The sequence below is a fragment of the Etheostoma cragini genome, chromosome 24 (assembly GCF_013103735.1).
Source record: "Etheostoma cragini isolate CJK2018 chromosome 24, CSU_Ecrag_1.0, whole genome shotgun sequence".
In the NCBI taxonomy this organism is placed as follows: Eukaryota; Metazoa; Chordata; class Actinopteri; order Perciformes; family Percidae; genus Etheostoma; species Etheostoma cragini.
Genome location: NC_048430.1, coordinates 8,389,140 through 8,406,881, shown reverse-complemented (window position 1 = coordinate 8,406,881; position 17,742 = coordinate 8,389,140). Strand labels below are relative to the sequence as shown.

Below are 17,742 nucleotides of genomic sequence, written 5' to 3'. Positions count from 1 at the left end.
CCCCCCCCCCCCCTCCCCAGTTTCATTTACTTCGCCTCTGCAACACTATTGACAACGAGAAATTCAACTTGGAGGAAAAAAACAATGTCTTTGTATCAGAACATCACCAGAAAAGAGAAGACATAGAGTGTAATTACGGGAGTGCTTGGAGTGGAATGTAGATATTAGTTAGTATGTTACACGTAAGTGTTCTGTAAAGTACTTGTAGAGGCAATAAAATCTGCGAGTCAAGCAGCAAGAAGCTCCGTTTCTGAGACGCTCCCCGTGTGGTGCGGCACGTGGCGAAGGATGGATGAAACCGGAACACAGCCCAGTGGAACACGCCTGTAAGAATGAAGCTAAAGGACAGGGGGCATGCAATTGTGTCTCTTTCAGGAGGAAAGACTCAAAGGAGCACGTGTGATTTTTGTGCCTGTGTACAAAGGCCTGTGTGCGCATCATTACGCACCTGCCTGCTTTATGTCTCTACGCTGCTCAGGCTATTCCATCTGCCAAGCAAACCCGAATGACCTAGTTGGGAGTGAAATGTGCCATAAAGGAGCGCTGATGGACGAGAGCGAACATGGTGCTAATGACACGACTACATCCAGACGCCCGCACTTTCGGCTAATGAAGGCCCTCACACTAGAAACAGCCAACTTTAATGGGGTTTGCCGTTGAGAGGCAACACATAGCTCATGCACGTTAACATCAGAAATCTGTAGAGGACTTTCTGAAAGTGTGGCTGATGCACGCACCTCATGAGGCATCAAGGTATTGTGAAATACATGAATCACGGAGTGAAAAGTTCAAGGAAATGTCAGCTTTTGGAGATTTGATGGAAAGAATGTCAAACGGGCTGGCTGATATTCAGGCCATTTTATTCATGCATCTTCAAGTATCTGGGTTAGTCCTGTAATCATGAAATCTCTTTGTGAGAGAGCTAGTCTCACCGAGCTAATGTCTGCGAGATTACACAAGAGCACAGAGGCGCACAGGCAACAACACACAAACTGTGTGAAACTACAGCAGTTGTACCCAAGTTAGTCAACTCTGAGATGTTTGTTTGTGATGTTAATATGAGGGAAATTAAGACGGGTTTTAATTAGAAGAACCCAGGAGACATGTAGAAACCTTGCTGCTAACACACACACACACACACACATCCACCAGGGGAAACACAGACACATATTTGAGGGCAGAAAAAATATTATTATTTTCAGTGAGTATCATACAGTGACATTTTAATACAGTAAGATAAAGAGAGTAATGAGCTGGGAAGAGGGAGAAGGGCTCACAAATAATAAACTGGATGGATGGATGGATGGATGGAGAGATGGAAGGACGCAAGGATGCATGGATGGATGGTTGGATGCCAGTGGTGTGGCCAGGACAGATAGTGTTTGGGGGTGGGAAGAAGGGTCATCGCAGGAGATCATTGTGTTTTTTGTTCATGCACAACAAAACAAAACATGCAAGAATTAAAAAAAAAAGTCCAATACCATACAGCATATAGCGCCGCTCGGCCAGCCGTGCCAAGACACTTATTTATGAACTTCAACGTGAAATAGCACAACGTGGTGTCAAAACGCTTACCGGAGAGCGGAGTTCACTTTGCGGCAGTGTTTTAATCCAAACCACCATCTTTTTCCTAAATTTAACTTGACGTGTTGGTGCCATCACCGCATTACGCTCACTTTTTCAGTCTGAACACCTGTCTGAACATTTAGTCCCCAATGGGGATGAAGTTGATTCTGCAGAGGCAGGGATATATAGACCAGAAGGGGTCTATATATCCCCCCCCCTGATCCCCTAGCAAATCGCACCCTGCTCATAACAGAAATATTCTCCCCACTTGCGCTGTCTGAATTATGTATTTGTATTATTTTTATTTTAATCCAAAGTTCTTTCAATGCCATTTAACATTTAAAAAAAGCAATGTACGGACGTTTCAAGGCCGTTTAAGGCTACAGGAAACCCTGACATGGTCCATGAGATAGGTTGCCGTAACTGCTCTTCCATCTTAACAGCGTAAGAGGCAGAAACCGCTCTCAAAACTGCCTCCGTGGCTGCAAAGCTGACCCTGAACACAAGGCTAGAGAACTTAAAAGAACAGCTTTTTGCACGCCACGGTGTCATAATTCTAAAATGAATGTGAGAGTTTGTCTATTTTCAAACAGGGATTCTGATGAAATGGCCCTATAAAGAATGAAAAATGGCTCCTCAAAACAGTTTGCGTGAGCACAATTGCCTACCGTGGGTACGTTAATTTCCTCCTCTGCACAGGAGGGAACGCAGCGCGTTTGCCTTCCAAAACAAAGAAGTAAAAGTGCTCTTGCATCTTGGCAAAAGGACCGACTCGCAGCCCTAAATATCCCAGACACTAAACAATACAGTAGATGTGTCATTTAACACATGCATGAGAATCCAAGCTGTATTGATCCGTGTGAACAACACTAGAATACAGATGGCGACATAAATCAATAGCATGAAGCACTGAGTACTGTGGGTGTAGAATTAAATTCAAGTTTATCTCAATAATGGCATTTAATTTGCACGTCAGCTTTCTAATGCAACACTTGCCTTTCCTTGTATCCTCCTGTAATCTGCAAATTACAGCCATCGATATGATTTCAACATGACTTTAATTGAGCAGCCCTCACTAAAGTGTCTGTAAAGAAATCTGTATCCATCCACATGCCAAAGGCACACAGAGAGACTCACAAATAACAATATGCTAATGATGCCATTACTTAAGTAAATTAATGTATAATTAGTAAATACCTCTAAATCAACATACTTGTCTAAGCGTAACATATGGACGGTATTAATGTGAATGTGAATTTGGCATCTTAAAACAAAAGAGGTTTGAAGAAATATATTTTTCTTCATTACTATACAAATTGGTGGTTGAAAGGCTAATTCATCTGTAGTACACTTCAGGAAGTACATAAAGTGTATTATGGCCTGCATGTTCTTCCAGGGGATATATAAAAGTTGAAAGTTCTCCTTTCTCAAATTTGACTTTTTGTCTCTTTTCATCCACTTCACTTTTCGTCTTTGCTCGAGTCAACCGAAACAACCTCCCTCACTGTATCTCCGTCTTCACCTGGACGATTTACGATCCCCTCACCTCTGTTCATTTAGTGGCCTGATCTTCTTGTCATAAAGCATGTGGTGGGACGGGGCGGGGGCCGGTAGGGGGGGATGCCAATTTACGAGGGTGGGCAGTGTAGACAGAACCAGTTTTACAGCTCTGAGATTTATACCGAGCCAGCTCTGTCACAGCTTTTTTCTTTGGGAAGGATGGTGGGGTGCCGCTCTCTTCGACCTTCACCTGTGTCCCCCCTCCTCCCTCCTGCTTCCTACCACCTCTTTTCTTAAAGGTAATTTGTGTTTACATCCGAGCCTCGAGGGGCTCGGTGTGTATCATTTAGGCAAACAGCGCTTGGTCCGTCCTGTGCCGTTTAAAGGCCACACAGGCTGTAAAGGGGAAGGTCAAGTTAATTTGAATTCAACAGAGGACAGATTAAATTTTGAAGCACTGTGAGGAGATGTCAAAAGGGTTAAGAGTCTTTTTAATTTTCTGTTTCACTGACCTGACATGCTGACATGACCTGTTGAAGGAGGCTCAAGAATATGCTAGATCTCAGCACTCAGTGGAATCAAGGGACAAATAGTGACTCAAATTAGTAGCTGAATCTTTGTTGAATAATAGACATAAGATATTTTTTTAGCCTATAAAGAACATTCAGTCCCATTGTGTTGAGTCACATTAAAAGCCTTTATACGGCATATGTGCCTGAAAACAAACTGAAGTCATCTGTTAATAACTAGACACGCATGGACAACAATAGGAGTGGATTAGACACAACATAATTGACCTCCAAAAACTCCTAAAATGAACGAACCTAGCTATGACACTTGGTTATAAGCCCTACTATTTGTTATTGCACGTTATTCATTTTCACTTCAAAATTTTGTCATCCATCAGTAAAGACATCTCATATTTAAAACCTTCCAAATTCTAATGAAACAACCATGATAAGAATTCAAGAGAATATAAACAAGCGATATTAATACTATTTTGTACACTTTTTTACTCAATTTATCCTTCTTTATGAAACTAAGAGAACTGACTTTATATGTATGACTTGTTTTTTCAAAACCTGCTGTTTCTTCGGGGATAGGGCTCAGCAGGCATGCAATAAAAAACTGGCACTTCCACTAAGGGTGACCTGTAGGCCTGCCTTTGACTCTGTTGCGCACGATGCCTGAGAACATTTGGCGTCAGTACAGCTTCTGCTTTTTTCCAAAAGGTGGCAGCCGGTGCATTTCCACCTCCAGTTAAAAGAGTTTTGTATCTCACTTGGTAACAGCAGCTAGTGAGACAGAGGTCACAGAAGGGGAAATCAATCCACTTCCTCCAAAACATAGAAAGTGGCTTACTGTTCCACCCCCAGCGGGATACACAAAACCATTCCCACTCTTTCTGCTCGCTCTCTCCATCTCTCTCTATCGCAAGCACTTCTTCATCTCTTCCTCTCCCTCCTTCACTCCTTCTCATGTCCCTCTCTCTCTCTGAACTCCTTGGCCTTCCTCCTTACATCTAAGAAAAATCTGCACCTGGGAGCGTTTTGAAAGCACCTCACTCCTGTGAAGTTCAAAAGAGAAATATGTACCATCTCCTACGCTCGTTTCCGCCTCTTCCCTGGGTATCTTGGGCAAAGGGGGCACAGGTACGGGGGCTCTGAGGGCAGCAGTAGATGGGTGGAAATCTACTTTCTCATCATCCTTCATTTTAAGATATAAATTGCCATAAATGCATTGGGAGAACTACAAAGCAGCATGCCCTGGGGGAGAAAAAAAAAGTAAAAAATAGCAATAATGGGCAGCTATGGGCTTTTACTTTCTGCTGGGAAAACATCCCATCTGATAGTAACAGTTGTTGTTGAAAAGGTGATTAAACAAAGCAGTGATGCAGAGCTGCAAAGTCATTAAAGAAGTGAACTACCCAATTGTTAGCTACAGACACATAAATAAGGGCAGCCTTCTTACATTGTTAATCCACTAAATCTCCCAAAAATTGTTAAATGGAACATTAACATGATAGAAAAAAGTTTCCTTTAATTGTTGTATGCAAACTGATACTAACTTAGTAGTCATATACACGCTATTGCCAGTTTATTAGGTACACCTAGCTTAGCTCAAACTACTGCAGTCTAATACAACAGCCCAGTAATTAATAGTATACAGTTTTTTTTTCCTGATATGTGCCAATGTTGTCAATTACAGTTAAGAGTTTTAAGAGTTATATTCAGAATATGTGTTTCTTTGTTTCTTCATATCTAGTTACACCTAACTGATAATTCCAATCATGTCTTACAATCTAAACAGCAAGGTACACATGAGCACCAGTAGGATTGTTTATCGAGACCTTCCAAAATGCATTTTACAACTAAAACTACGGACAGAACCATTGTGGTCATGGCTAAAAGAAGAGATGACAGTTCATAGAAATGGGAAAGGAAATATGGTCTCTGCGGTGCCATGGTAACACACTTTGACTCGATCCACATTGAGCAGGATGGGTTTTGCAGAGCTGTAACATTGTCATGTTTCTCTGACAAACAACTGGCTTGTTCAGGTGGAGTAAGAGTTTAGAGATCAACTGTAAACTGTAGTGGAGCAGGGAAAAAGGTGTCTCGTCCCAGCTTTTATTCAGAGTAAGAGCACAACGAGAACTGTTGCAGAAGAGCAAAGAATCTAGAGGGATGCACTCAAGAGGTGTGGCAAAGTGCTTTATTCAGCAGAAACCACCTTCACACACACATACAGTAAGAAACACACACATCCAAGCATTCAGTCAAACACGCAGGCAATTAAACTAGAAGTCACCCACCAAGTTAAGCGTCATCTGGCCTGGCTATGTACACACACACACACACACACACACACACACACTGCAATGTGCAGCGGGGTTAGCTGAGGACACACTGCAACTGATATCAAAAACACTTCCGAGACAGATACATGCTTTTTCTTTTTGTAGTAAAAAAGACGCCACGTTTTCCTCCAACTGTCAAATGGATATCTTTGGGGGAGTTTGCTACTTTGTACTTTTTGTACTTTTCCTTCTAAAAAGAACCATCGTTGCTGCAGCTAGACATGTAAAAAAAAACAACACAAAAACCAACAACAACAACAACAACAAACAAGCAAAACCAAAAAAAGACTTCCTGCAAAGCTAGAGAATTTCACCCATGAAAGACCTGTCAGATATGGAAGACCAGATTTAGGACATGCAGAGTGACATGCAGATTGAAAGGCGTTTCAAATTAACGTGGAATTTATTTATGCAGCAGCTAATTACACATTCAACAGTGCGACCGCCTTCTAGCTGTGTTCCGCAAGTGAAGAAGGGCCTTACAAAGTGCATTTCAATGACAGTGTTTGTGTGAGATCATCAAGCAAGCGTCGGAGACAAAGCTAAAAAGAAAAGAAAAGTGTAGAGCAAAGGTACAAAAAGAGAATCACATTAACAATAAAAAATACAATATTTCTGTCAATCTCTTGGCATTTATGTTGGTCCTGAAAACCCCTCGACGGCAATTGGAGAGAAATACAGAGATGGAGCAAAAGAGTTGAGAGAAATAAGATAAAAGGTCTAAAGATGCAGAAGAAAGAAAAAAAACAATTCCTTGTTCTCTGGCTGTGAGGCCTTTCAGTCTCTTTATGTCTCTCTTCCTCTTGTACATACAACTCACAGACAAAAAGTCATCCAACCCCTTTGAGCATTGAGCCTGAGAGAAAAAAAAGAGAGGCTAAAATATAATTATTTTGATGGCTGCTTCAAAGACCATTACTGGCGCCTTTGAAAAGTTACCAGAGGGTGGAAGTTCTTTCGAGTGTCAAGGAGCACAGTGTGGAGGTTACGATGGGGTGAGCTAGCCACACTCTTCTTCTCCTCTTTTTTTTTCTCCAGTTTGCTAATTCCTTCTCCTAGTTTCTGAGTTGTGGTAGAATACTAAACAAACAAGGCGAAGGCAGGGCTGTGATACTCAGGGACTCACCAAGGCCCCAGCCGCTGTCCGAGAGGAACACTTAATCCCGCAGAAAGGAACAAAGTGAAGTGGGTGTGTTTGGAAATCAGCTATTCTGATTCTCGAAGCACAAAGCCTTCAGTGAATAGAGAACACACACTAGTGAAGCAAGTGACATGTTTATCCGTGGTGGGACATTTTAAGAAAAAAAGGCATCAGCTGTGTAGTGACTGATTTTCATAGTATAGGCAAGGTCTCTTAGCCTAGAAATCTAGACGCAACCCAGCGGCAGCAAACACAATTTGCAAGCCAGGGTCAGTCTGGAATAAAAGGAAAATATGTTTAGAGTTTTGCCGACCGGATACGGCAAAAGTTTCATCTATCAACTGTATCGTTGCTCTGGTTGGTTGTAGCGCTTTCCTATTGCGTGCAGAGACAACAGTTTATCCCGCCCTTTGAATTGAGACCTGCCAATGGTGAGTTCCCAGACCCGACATCTTGATGATGTGGGTCTGGCTCTTCAGGCTAAAGGGTTCGATATAGTGGTGTGGTGGATACATTTTCAACTTCCATTTGGCGTGTAGAGCAAAGAGGGCTATCCACCACAAGGCGGGTAAATGTAGTGAATGTTGGTGTTGCTGAATAATATTTTTTTTTAATCAGTTTTCAGGCAGTTTTTAGTCAGTGAAAATGGAAAATGAACCAGCAGGACTTGCAACCCCAACAAGAGAATTTCAAGAACAGTTACAAAGAAAACACAATTTTGAATTTGGGCAGGTAAAAAAAGATGCTTGGCTGGTGGATTTATTCAGCTACCTGCCAGCAAGGCCGGTGGTCAGAGAGTTAATTTCGGACATTGGTCCCTTAGTCCAACTTAACAGAAAATGTAACGCTACAGTTTAAGGAAGGCCCCTTCCTGCTCCTTCCAAATAGCCAGGTCCATAAAGCAATGGTTTTCTGGGATGCCGATTGCGAGCCAGACCCATCGGCATACATCAGTAATGGACGTCACCAATGCTCTTTTGGCTTTGCTTGGGTAAAAGCAGCCAACATTTTCTTAAAATGATGTTGTTGTTTTTTGTTAATGATGAATAGCTCTTAATTTGGCTTGACTTAAATGTGCCAAAGCACTGGCAAAGCTAGCTTCCAACCAAAGTAGTAGCTCCCTCTCGTTAGCAGGAAACCTAATTATCATACTGAATACATAAATATCAAACAATGAAGAGTCATGGTTCTGTACTGGTGCTGTTGTTGTGGTGCCAGGATCAGGTGATTCTCCTGTATTTTTTTTTAGTGGCTTTGGAGAGTTGTGCAAGTTTTATCTGAAGTCATGGTGAAGTGTGTTTGCTCATGTGTGTACACTGCCATTTGACTGCCGTCTGTTTGGCAGATATTGAAAGTCCCGAAAGGCCCGCAAGTCATGTCCAAACAGTAACATTTCGCCGGGGGCCCTGACCGGTAAACATTGTTCTGTCTGTTAAGTGGTACACCGGGCAGACTTGCAGGCCCCCATGCCCACAGCTGAAGCCTGGCATGGCTGGTTCGCTGTGGGCCTCGCTTGGCAAAGCCACAATGTAGGGTTGACTGGACCCACCTGTCAACACAGTCGGGGATTAGTGGACATATCAATCCATGGCTGCACAGATCCCCTCACCTGCTTTGTGGATCTTTCATTTTCCTACCTTTACCTTCCAACCGTCTGCTCTCTGTTGTGCCGTCCTTTCCTCTCTGCTTGCCAACTCTCTCTTTCTACGAGCCGTCCAGCTTTGCTTAACCATTGCTTTCTCGGAACGGAATACGCCTAATAGTGACTGCATTTATTCCACTGGTGCAGGCCTTTTACAGCCCAACTGAAGAAATATAGTCAATATTCTTACTTGCCCTCAAAAACAACTGATATGAATCCTGTCTAGGTATTGATTAACAACGTAACGTTCTGTAATTGTCTAGTTATCTATCCAGATACAAGTGTTAGTCGGTACATTCTATCAGAAGTGACAAATACAAAGTAGTAGTTGTAGTAGTACCCAAAAAGCAAATATGCCAATACATACATTATTCCAGGTGGGTACGGAAATCTTTAACATTCAAAGCAAAGATTCCTTTTATGCATTTAATACAAACCTAATCACATTAAGGCTCCTGCAATCCAATGAAGCAAAATATTGCATTAGCCTTGAACCTCAACCACTCAACAGACATCTGATTCTTGATAAATGCACACTGAAAAATCATTTGATATATGCTTTTTGGAATGATTTTATGAAATGTCTCTGTTTGGAACTATACAATGTGTTTAATCGTAAAGTACAGTGTACAACAGTACACTGAAACATGTCATTGGCAGTTTTTACTTCATAATGCAAGCTCTTTGTGACTGTAAGCAGCCAAATGCTCACTTATTGTTGCCCTTGGGCTCGTGCACAAATCGGCAAAATTAGCACAATGTGCTCAAGGACTCAACGATCAGCCTTGAATCAAGTGGAGAGTGGAGATTTAAAAATGAACACGGGTGGAGTGCGTCTTTTTGGAACATAGCTGTTTAGGTGATAGCACAGTACTGTTTTGAATTGTTGGTTTGGTCTTAACAACCTATCTGTGTTTCTTTTTTTTTTGAAAATTTAACATTGTTATTGTATCATTATTGTACATCAATAATGCATCAATGGTATACACACTGCACACTACACAGACCAGCTGGAGAGCAGCCAGAAGAATACATACATGTGCATCCAATGAAAATGACACAAGATTTTGGTTTGTCCTTTGTACTTGTTTTTAGAATATGTCTCCAGTCCTACACAACCTCATAGCTAGTCAAGAATGTCAATATTGGACAAACAATGGATTGTGTTTAATGCCAAGGATATCAAACTAAGGGAAAGCTAATGAATTCTACAACCTCTTCAGAGAGGTCATTTCACACACGCACCACAACAAAACATGATTGTAGCCCAAGTGTGTGTGTGAGACACAGATGTATTATTTGGCAAAGAGGAGAGCGCCGACAGGCAGATGAAGAGAAGTCACTGCCATCTATCTCTCTGGACACTTCACCCACTTTTGATGCATTGTTTACACAAAACCTGTCTGCTCAACTCAGTAAGGGGGGGGGGGGGGAAGAGAATATGGTGTGATGGAAATGGTACAAGGTTTTATGAGCTTGTAAGCCTGTCGTTGTATGCTTTACATGTGCAATAACTGATTGGTGTCTTCAGTGCGGGATCATTTCCTCTCAAACTAGGACACTTTATCGAGTCTTACAAAATGATAAAAAAAAGGTACTTTTAAAATTGATGATGGTACTTTTAGAGTCTCCCAAGATTTAAATGTCAACTGCCAAAAAAGTACTACCTACTTGGATTTCGAGAGCCTTTTCGGTTTATTAGTCAAGGTTGTTAGGATGTTTTATTTGAATTCCTATGAAACTCCTTTCGGTGCATGAAACAACTTCATAACTTGAAAACTGCATTTTTACAGCAGCATTGCTAGAGGAGTATTAGACTTTAGTCTTTTACATCTTTTCACTGAGGTTTAATTAACTCAATAAGAGCTCTGTGTTCTCTGGATGGTATTACCCAGAGGAAACATTTCACACTCAAAGGCTCAGAATAAAATTGTAAGATATCTATCTATCTATCTATCTATCTATCTATCTATCTATCTATCTATCTATAGAAATGTGCATGCAACAAAGGGAACACACAACAAGCTTATGCATACACATGTACCTTTACCCTGAAGGTGTGTGCATTTGCTTTTCATTATCATAAGTAATGGGAGTGGTTCTCCACCCTTAAAATGCCATTAGCCCCTGCTTACTTCCCTCGTCCTCCCCACTCTCTCCCCTCTTCGCCCTTCCCGATCCAAAGCCAAGCACTGTGATTAGCTTTATGGAGCGAAGGCTGAAGGCAGAGAGGAAAACGCTACAAATGATATTACTTTGAGCCTGAATAAGCATACGACACATGCCATTATCATCACGCTGGATGGAGAAGCAGGCGAGCCTATCAAACGCTGGGATCCGCATTGCAACCCGCCCCGCCCCCCACCCCCCGGGGAGGCTGGCTATCTCGAGCCCTGTTGGCAAATTTATTGATAGGGGGACACAGTGAAAGCGGCTCCCTTAGTGTCGTGTCAGCAGTTCAGTTCACTGGGCGAGCACCTGCAGGTTGACACGGAAACACATTTGAAATTAAATTACATGTCGACGGAGCATCGTGCAGGAAGTCATGCACAGTGGGAAGCACCAGATCTCTGAGGGTGTCGGGTGCAGCTTCGTGAGCAGAGGAGAGAGTCGAGGGGGAATTAAAATTTGAAATTACCTTCGATTTGTCATTTTAGGGGAGAGATGTCCAGGTCCTGGCTGGATTTTGGTTTGCAGCAAGCATACCATGAGTTTAATGGTGCTGACTCTGACTCAAAATTCTGTTTGATGACAGGTGTTTCAAAACACCTTGGAGTTTGGGATCCAGTTCATATCCATCCATCTCATTTCTTGAGCAGGGCAAACTGTGCCCCCCCCCCCCCCCCCCCCCCCCCCCCCCCCCCCCCCCCCCCCCCCCCCCCCCCCCCCCCCGCATCCAGTCTTACTGCTAAACTAGGCTAACCAGCTGCTAGCTGTCGCATCACATTTGACCGACAGATATGAGTGGAATTAATTTTCTTATCGAACTTCTGGCAAAAAAAGCAATAACCGTATCTCCCAAGATGTCACACTATTAGATCTAAACTCCTGACATTTGTTTTGTCTTATAAGTTTGTAGCTCATTTTTGCTGTCTAAGAATACCTCAATGAGGCGTTGCTCGTTAACTAAAGGTTAATTAGAAATGCATGTATTAAAATGTAATAGTAGGATGGCTTAACGTACGTGAGTGAGTATGTTTCTCATGCCCAACACATTCCCATAAACCCCTGGTCCATTCCTTAACTATTTTCTCATACAGTATGTGTCTTTCAGTGTGCACATCATATTTGCATTAGTGTACATTTCTGTTCCCTGCATGTGTTTGAATGTTTGTTCTGACAATGCTTTTTATGATCCATGTATGCAAATTCTGCACTGCGATGGTGTTTTAGCCCTCTAATTGTGTGTAGTGTGAGTGTGTGTGTGTGTGTGTTGAATCCCTTGCACCATGATACAAGCAGCATGTGTGTCCGCGCATGTAAACATCCTGGCGCGTAAACGCCCTAATCTGTTCCCCTTCCGTGGTAATTACACTGACTAACGAGCAAAGCATGGCGCCACAAACAGAGAGAGCGAGAGAGAATGAAAAAATGAGTGAGGGAGGACAAGAGAGAATTGGAGAGAAGAAGTAAGTGAAGACAAGGGACAGATGGTGAAAGGGGAGAAAAGTTTCTATTTGAGCATCCATGTCTCTATGGGTGACACGTGTAGGTATGGAGGCCTATACACTATATGTCTCTCTCTCTCGTGTGTGTGCGTGTGTGTGTGTGTGGAAGGGGCCAGATGTCCACATCTAACAGCCCATCTGTGAGGAGAGCACCGCCAGACCACTAATCAGGCAATCCATCACCTCTCTACCTGCCACTGGTCATTACTTGTGAGCCACTCACACACATGTGCGTGCTGGTGGAGTGTGTATTTGTATGTGTGTGAAAGAGAAAGAAGGTCCTGAAAGCTGACGATAAACAAACAAATTAGCAACAAAAAAAGTCCTTGCACAATTAAGGTCAAACTCTCATAAACACATGGTAAAACATATGCTTATGAGCAATATAGTGTAATTATGTACATTCACATCAGCAAATACTCATGCACATCATGTCTTAAGCACATTGTCAGCTAAAACCAACTAAAACCAACTAAACTGCACACATATGATATCATACACTGAATTGAATTAAAAGGAATACTCTGCCAACAATATGTCCACAATGGGTTTTGGCTTGCTTAAATTGGCTCGCTTACCTGCCACATCGTAATAGAAGCAGATAATGATCAATAATTTTTGTTTAGTGCTGCCTTCATTTAATGTATTCCCCCTTAGTCCTTTAGTCCGTTTAAGTAGGGGTGGGACAAATAATCAATTCTTCATCGTGATTCTCTCTAGAACGATTCAATGCTTGATTCTGGATTCTGATGAGTTAATAATAATGAAAAACAATCGAATAAAAGAAGATGGGATAACGGACAACAACTTAAGAGTTTTGACAAATGTGCAGAAAAAACACACACTAAATTTGTATACTGTATAAACAAATGATCTAATTAGACATACATAAAAATAATAAGACAAAAGACATGTGGGCTGTTCATCTACTTTATCAAATTACATCTGACCACCTTATGATTTATATTCTAAGAAGGTAATTGTCACCGTTAAACATGACTGAGCCTCTGACACTGAAGATCCCTGTGAGAGAAGGGGACTTTCACAAGCATGTTTAAGGCTTAAGCATGGAATGACTAAAAAATAAAAGCCCCAGTAGACAAAACATTTCATTGAAACTTGTTTGTGAAAATTACTGCCTATGTCAAAATCAAAGCTATGTCTAGGAAGTGATTAGCAAACTCTGAGTAACAATTTAGAAAATCAGACATAGAAAAAATTGTTGCATGAAGATGCATCTGTAATGGGTTTAATGGGAATTGAATCGTTGGTCTCTGAATCAGAATCGAATTGTGAGGTTCCCAGAGATTCCCACCCTTACATTTTAGTATCTAAAGTCTTTCCCACATGCTTTTTTTCCACTGACATGATGTCCTGGAAAGCAAAGAGAACTGGGGATGTGAATGAGCTCCTCAGCCATATTACTGACGGAGTAAAATCCACCTGTGTCTGTGAGAATGTGTTAGCCTGTGGCGACAACTGCAATATACGCCGCCAGATCGCTGCCGTTGAGGGAGGAGGGATTTCATCTGGCTCTGAATGAAACAATTTTGAAAATAAAGGCAGTGGTAGGCTGCCAAAACACACACGCATGCACGTGCACGCACACGCCCGATTTGATTCTGATTCAGAGGCCAACGATTGGATTCTAAACCCGTTGTGTATATTTCCATGCACATAGATTTTGACGTATACAGTATTTGTCACACACAAGTTTTAATGAATTGTTTTGTCTACTGGGGCTTTTATTTTGTAGTCATTCCATGCTTAAGCCTTAAACGTGCTTGTGAAAGTTGCCTTCTATCTCAGTGATCTTTCATGTCAGAGGTGTTTAAAGGTGACAAATACCTTCTTAGAATCATGAGGTGGTCAGATGTAATGTGATAAAGTAGATAAACAGCCTTCATGTGGTTTTCCTAATTATTTTATGCATTTCTTATTAGATCATATGTGTGTGTGTATACACATGTGTATTGTATATATATATATATATATATAAACTCTAAGTTGTTGTCCATTATTTCATCCTTTTTCAGTCACTCTGTTTTCTGATTTGCACGTCTTGAGAAAGTAACTTTTAAATAAAATTCAACATATATATAATACTTGATTATTAACTTATCAGAATAGATTATCGAATTGTTTTTCATACAATGCATCTGAGAATCGATATGTTTTCATTTTTAGTTATAAATCAGACATAGTCCTACAATAGGCCACATGACATCATATATATATAACCTGTATAGGTTTTAAAACACACACACACACACACACACACACACACACACACACACAGGAGAAAGAGGGAGATACTGTATGTAGTGGTTGGGGCGTTAAGCTGCAAAACCGTGTCGTTGCAGTGAGGTGGAGGTGTAGCGATACAGCGCTCATACTGAGTGAAAACACCACCCACAGGTGCCACGTCCCTTAACTGACCTTCACTCTTACACACATGCTCAAACACACTCATACAAACAAAATCAGCCTATATTCAAAAACCAGGGTCCAATGCAATAACTTTACATAACATAAATCATTTCTTGTAGGAGGAGCAGAATTGTAATGTACAGTATGTATGAAAGTGTGTGTGTGTGTGTGTGTGTGTGTGTGTGTGTCAGGGACAACGAGGAACCAAGAGGAGACATAGCATTCATCCTTGCCATCTGGTTTCCAGCCCGACAATTAGGACACAGTCTGAGCAGCAGAAGCCAAGTCTGCACTAATGCAATATTCTGTCTGAGACACACACACACACACACACACACACACACACACACACACACACTCCGATGTCGTGGCTGTCGATCGATGCCGTGCCTTGTCTGCCACTCTCTTGCACACAGTGCTGGACTGTAAATCACATAGATAAGCCAAGACCTGTAAAGTACATGACCTGAAGGCCTCTTGAGCACTCTCTCTCACACACACTCTCACACACACAGGCACACACAGACACACAGAATGGATGGGTTGCCAAAAGGAGCTTGGGTAGTAAAGGAGGGAGAAAAAAAAAGATACCTGAGGAATTAATCTTACTGTTGGGAATCAACACACACACACACACACACACACACACACACACACACACACACACCTTTTGACATGATTTAATGAGCATCAAGTACCAACAATGGATGGATATTTAATGGGACACAACAACCTAGTCAACATAGCGCAACAACAAGGCAGAAACCATCCCTAACATACCGTAATTAGATATTATTATTGCATTTGCGATGGCAAGAGAGATGATGTAAATAGGTTTAATTGCATAAATCTGGCTGCAGTACTACCACACACAGATACACAGTTCACACGTTTCAATACTGCCGTAGATATGAAGGGAATTTTTTTTTCTGTATATGATCGGCCACAGTTTATCCAGAATCAGAAACAGTAAGTAAAATATTACATTACGGGAGCGATGGCAAAATAAGACCCAGGCTGGGAAAAGATAACTTTAGATTTGAGAACTCCCCAAAAAGGCATAAAGAGGTTGGCTGTTTGTAGTTTGTTCTCAGATCTAAAGTGATTCTAGTTGTTTGTCTTGCTCCAGACTTACAATGCATCGACATCCTCTATCCTGACTTATTACCCTCGCACAGGTCTTTCACACTGAAATATTTCCTTCAGCCTGAGAATCCCATTGGAGGCTGAACAAGACAATAAAAAAGGTTATATTTCTTTCTTTTTTTAACATGAACACTACAAATCAAGAGCAGGGCTTAAAGTGAAAAAAACAATCCTGAGCCTGAAACTTTCTTTTGAGAGGCTAAACAGTTAAATTCTTTACATTACACAATACGAAAAGTAATCTTGCGATAATATGATAATCCTACATTGAATCACTGTGAAAACAAAACGTTCTATATGTTGTGTTGTTACTATGGACAGGTCATCCTCAAAAAAGCAAATGAGTACATTCACGACTTTGTCCATGTCGACATTTGTTGCTTCATGTACATTTGTTAAAAGCTTTAATTCGATTAGCTTTTAATATAGCTAGACGTCTAATTTTTCGTAATTTATTTCTTTTAAAACAGGGACAGCACACAATAAAACATAAGTCTTTTACAACAAGAGAATATGCGTGGTGCCAGGTTCTAGCAGATTCTGAGATGGATTAAACTCTGGGACAAGGCCCTTTAATAACGGCCATGCTGAATCCAAACAGACAGCTTTGTCGAGGCAGTTTGGAATTTAGATATATTTTACACAGTGGCCATCGTTGGCCAGCCGTCGATGCCGGTCACGTATGACAGAGTGCGCGGAACAAAGCTTTGTGACTTGCATCTAATGACTAGCAGGCCCTTTCTTACCCCTGCTGCGTACAGTGAGTATCTTCCTTGAACATACGCTGCAGCCGGGTGCTCAGTCGGAGGCACCACGTGCTAAACGGCTTCCCGTCTCCACCCTTTCAATCTTGTCCGCTGTTCACGCCCAGCATAGCATTGCCACGGAGACCAGACACCCCCCTCTCGCGTTTCAGCAAGGACCCGCCCTACTTTGCATCTGATTGGTAGAACTCGTTTCACTGGTAGGTGGATGTTTGATGATTGGTCAAACCTAGCGCATCAAAAACAAATCCCATGTGGACTTTTTAATATATTTATTTTTCTAAGATAGTCATACCCCAGAAAGCGTTGCGTTAGTTAGAGCTGCGTTCCTCTCGTATTATTGTTACTTAAAAATATTAAAACCGCACGCAAATTACCAAAGGCATTTATTTTTCCTCACAGCGGAGATCCGGCACGGTGCTGGAATACTTTAAGCCCTGCAAGATAGTTGGCCAGCAGTTCAAATTCAGGAAAGCAGTAGATTAATTGAAATTGGTGCAAAATGATCAATGCTGGTGTGACAAGCCACTAAAGCTGGTAAGACAGGTGTATTTAGTTGGAGCCTACTTACATCTCCTGGTTCTCTTTCAAGCCTTTTAATAAGAGGGAAGGTGGCACAGATGAAAGAAGAGAGGAAGTTATGGAGTGACTGTAAATGAATAGTGAAAAGAGATGAGATTAGAGCTAATGGCAAGTATTTGAAAGAAAGGGAAAAAGAATCAGGCAGATAGGGAAGGCCAAAGAGACCAGAGAGAGAAAAAAGTGTGGATGGATAGCTGAATGAATGAATGGATGGATGGATGGAGAGAATAAAGGACAGGGAGGAGTGGGCACTCCTGTAGTTTCATCAGTAGGAACAGCTTGTATGGCAGCAGGATGACTGTCACCACTGCCTGCCAACCGCGGCCACGCTGGCGCCACAAGGCATCCACCTGTCACTCAAAAACGCGTTTGATTTAAGCGGCTTCCAGGCTGATTGTTGAGAAAGAGGATCTGCCCATATGACATGAATGAGATATGAAACA

At 41.7% G+C, this 17,742-nt stretch overlaps 1 protein-coding gene and 1 long non-coding RNA gene across 6 annotated transcripts in view; one reads left to right on the top strand and one right to left on the bottom strand.

Moving 5' to 3' along the window:
- Positions 1-7,553, top strand: part of LOC117939404 — an 11,852-nt gene extending 4,299 nt beyond the window's left edge. Inside the window, exon 3 of the long non-coding RNA XR_004655576.1 lies at positions 7,456-7,553. This is a non-coding gene — a long non-coding RNA (uncharacterized LOC117939404). The remainder of the gene's footprint in view (positions 1-7,455) is intronic.
- LOC117939396 (receptor tyrosine-protein kinase erbB-4-like) overlaps positions 1-17,742 on the bottom strand; it is a 238,984-nt gene that overhangs the window by 142,897 nt on the left and 78,345 nt on the right. The gene's annotated exons all lie outside the window — the stretch shown is intronic.